Source organism: Misgurnus anguillicaudatus, chromosome 4, assembly GCF_027580225.2.
Source record: "Misgurnus anguillicaudatus chromosome 4, ASM2758022v2, whole genome shotgun sequence".
In the NCBI taxonomy this organism is placed as follows: domain Eukaryota; kingdom Metazoa; phylum Chordata; class Actinopteri; order Cypriniformes; family Cobitidae; genus Misgurnus; species Misgurnus anguillicaudatus.
Genome location: NC_073340.2, coordinates 35,885,310 through 35,889,447, shown reverse-complemented (window position 1 = coordinate 35,889,447; position 4,138 = coordinate 35,885,310). Strand labels below are relative to the sequence as shown.

Below are 4,138 nucleotides of genomic sequence, written 5' to 3'. Positions count from 1 at the left end.
AGATGCTAAACATTAAACAGAAGTTTCACATTCCATACAGGCCACAAAGTTCTGGTATGGTCGAGCGTGCAAACCGCTCAATCAAAGAGGCTATCACTAAACAGATAGTTCAACACCAAAACAAATGGATTGATGCTCTGCCCACAGTTTTAACTGTTTTGCGAGCAACACCATCTAAAGCTACAGGCATTAGTCCATATGAACTTATGACTGGAAGGGTGATGAAATTGTCTATTGATCCAGAAATCTCTCCAACAGATCTGGGCCATCTTATGGTTGCAACACAGCAGACTGTGCTAAAACAACTGCAAGAAAGACTGAAAGTATTGCAAGCTCAGGCAGTGCTGAGACAACAACAGTCAGACCTGAGCAATGATGCACAGTTCAATCCAACATTCAAAACAAAATTTGCAAAAGGAGACATGGTGATGATACGAGTCTTTGTAAAACAAAATGCATTTTCTCCTAGGTGGCACAGGCCTTATGAAATTAAAGCGACTTGTAATAGCGCTGTGGCCGTGTCCATCAAAGGAAAATTAAGATGGTATCACATGTCTCAATGCAAATTGTTCAAAGGATTGAAAAAATAAGTAACTATGTCGTTGTCTAAATGATTGACTATATCTCATTGTCTCTGTTTCAGGGTGGTCACAGCGATCCCATGGAGACCGGACGCAAGGAAGGTGTCAGGGCCCACCTGCATCGACTTGGGCCAAAGGGTATTACTTGCACACACCCTGAAATGTGGGAGATGGGTCTGGAAATAGGCAAAGGGGCCATCCACATCATACATAACAATTTCGCTTAGAGAGATAGTTACATGGCCTCCCGGTATAATGCCGGAACCAAATTGCGCAACAAAAATTTGTTGTAAATTAGGTTCCAACTATTCTCCCATAGTTAACATTTCAGGTGACACCCCCGCACCTCTATATTCACACAATGTAACAGCCTGGTATCAACTTAAAATTGAGCCAGGAGCAAAAATTGGGAGTATGCGCACCCTATATGAAAAATCTAACAATGGTACAGATCCCAAAATTTGTTATGCTATAAAAGATTTAGAACCCACAGTATACAGATGCACACATACTGAAACACTCAACAGCACACATATGAGATTTGCAGATTACAAGTTCAACCTCACTTCATATATGTCGGATGATAATGACCCAAAAACTTTTATTTGGACTAGCCGAAAAGAATGAACCTATTGTGTGGGTAAATGTGAGCCTGATGTAAATAGTTATACTAGCCCACAAAATTGTACATGGACTGTAAAGCATTGTTTTAATCTAACCACTTGTGGGTATAGTAAACCCAAGCAATGTCCAAAATTATATCCAATCCCTCCTGGTGGTTTTATTAAGGGAAATATTAATAAGACTCTGTTGCATGATGTTAATCTAGTCATGACTCATGTAACATATAATATTTCAAATATTTTGTCTGCTTATGTAAAACATTGTAGTACTGGTAATAAAACATATGCATGGCTACAGTCACGAATCGATGATTTAATCTCTGATTATAAAGGCAGATTAGCTGTCCGAATTCCACCTGTACGCTCTAAATGAGATCTACTTGGAAATTTAGCAGGTCTCTTCGGCTCAGTTAATTCAATTGCCAACACTTACAAAATAACTGGACAATCACAATTTTCAACATGGTTGGCAAACCAGGTGGCCACTGGTTTTCAGCACCTCAGCAATAGTAATGAAAATATTATCAAAGCGGTTAGATCTGAAGCGCAGGCGCTTCTATTGATCAGCCACACATTATTCAATCAGACCCGTACCATCGAACGTGACTTAGCCTGCAGATCATATGCTCAAGATTTATTTACTGTTGCTAGACAAGAGATTCTAGACTTGCGTCTTCTTAAAACACCTAGACATGCTTTAAATGATCTTATTGAGATTTTGGATTTACATAGGTGGTTTGCATCTGAAAAAAATGAAGGACATTAAATATTCAGAATTGTTATCAACTTTGATGTTGTATAATGGAAATGAATGTGCCGGATGTATTGGGTTTTTTGTCAGTTTTCCTTTAATACACCCAGATCAAATTTTTCAAAATTCCACAACTATACGTTCTATAGGCATGGTAGTAAAAAATCAGATCATTAAATGGGATCATTTAACAGGTTATATGACTTTGAAAAGAAATGAGACCTTATTTACCACTCGTACCTGTTGTCATGAAACTTCAAGTTATGTCATTTGTACTTGTAACACTTTACAACCATTCTCTCCTAATGATACTAAGCTTATTAATGTTCAGTCATTACATGGTCATGCAGATGCTGTACAGGTTTCGCAATCACAGTGGTGTGTCATCAGTGAGATGAATTCTTTCACCTATGGAGGTCTGACCTGTCCGTCAAACCATACCTTTTGTCTTGAGGTAACTGAGGACTTTTCAATGGGTCAGATAAATATCCTGGGGAGGATTCCACTTGACATAGATGTTTCTCCCTGGTGGGAGGACACCTTCTACGAACACAGCACACAGACTTTGACTGAAACAATGGAGTTAGTCCAACGGACTATTCTACAGACTGAGTATCATCTTAATCAGGCTCAGGTGGAAACAAACCTGGCCAAAGGAACAGCAAAGCTACTGTCAAGTTCATCTACACGGTCTGCACAGTATGTATACACCTGGTGGGACTGGGTGTTCCGTGGATGCGTGATTGGCAGTGGTTTTATTCTCATGTTTACAATACTCCAGTGTTGTTATTTCAGGTATATGATTCGATCGTTGAAGGAATCCATCAACAATGTGCTAACACTTGGACCTTTACAAGTGCCTGCGTTTCAAAGACTTTTACAGTAACAAATAATGCATAAGGACTTCACAACATCCAAGGATGTCCCCTTAGGGATCATTTTAAAATTGTCCCTGCGTGGCCAGGGGTGGAGTTATGTAGGGCAGATGGACAAGAGTGTGTTTTTGGAGCTGGACAATAAAACAATAAAACGACATTCTATGTCTGTTCCCGAGAGATGGTGTTGTCTCTCTACACAGGGGTCACTGATACCCAGGAACTGAACTGTAAATCTCCCCCTCTCCCCTCTTTCTTAAAGGTTTTGTGGCTGAAAATATACTAAACACATGTAAGATTGGGTATATCATATGTTGTGATGATGGAAATATTGTTATAGCATGTTTGATATCTTTTTAAAGGTCATGGTGCGATGGGTAAAAAGAGGTCTAATTTCTTTAAGTCTAAGATAAGAGTATATTGGAGATTTAACTTTAAGACATATTCTCTGCTCCTCTAAGAGGCGTGTCTTTTTTAGGTAATCGTAAGTACAGATGGAGGGCGATCCCATTTGGTGATCTTTAGGGGCACGAGAAACTAAACTAGAATACCAGATTGACCATAACTCTCATTTCATTGGTGTATATAAGGAACATTGGTAAAGGACTCAAGGGAAGAATCTGCAATCAGAACTTCCCACACTACTGTGTGTCTATATTGCCAGGTATGACTTTGATTCTGTGACGTGTGTTTCATATTATGTTGATCATTTTGATTATTTGATTTAATGATGTGTTTGTTTTAATTCTATCTGATGAGTTTGATTGGTTGATTTAAGTATAACCTGCCTGGCAAAATAAATTGTTACGTTTGAAATAATTCTGAGTTGTCAGTAATTCTTAATACACACACTATTTGTATCACTGAAAGTAAATGTGTATGCTTACGCTTAAGTTGTCTCAGTTAAAGTTAGACTGGAGAATGCCTTGGTTTAAGTTAGATTGGATCTTCCTCAACTTAGACTTGAATGGAGAAACCTCAACTTTTTATAACTGAAATGGAGAAACCTTAGTTAAAGTTAGACTGGAGAATGCCTTGGTTTAAGTTAGACTGGATCTTCCTCAACTTAGACTTGAATGGAGAAACCTCAACTTATAACTAAATTGGAGAAACCGCTTCTTAAGGCTGAATAAGTATAAACTTAAATTAGACTGGATATCCTCAATTTAAGTTTATAGTAATGTATCCACATTCTATATTTATATTATAATAACAAAATAATTATTGTTAAATTATGATCAGTAAATATTAATTAATTACAATTGGAGTCAGATTATAATTATTCACAGAGTCGAAGACTTAAACCCA

The 4,138-nt window shown here is 37.8% G+C and overlaps 1 pseudogene; it reads left to right on the top strand.

The window, feature by feature from the left end:
- The first annotated feature begins 927 nt into the window (after positions 1–927).
- LOC129421355 (uncharacterized) lies at positions 928–3,026 on the top strand (annotated as a pseudogene).
- The last annotated feature ends 1,112 nt before the right edge of the window (positions 3,027–4,138 follow it).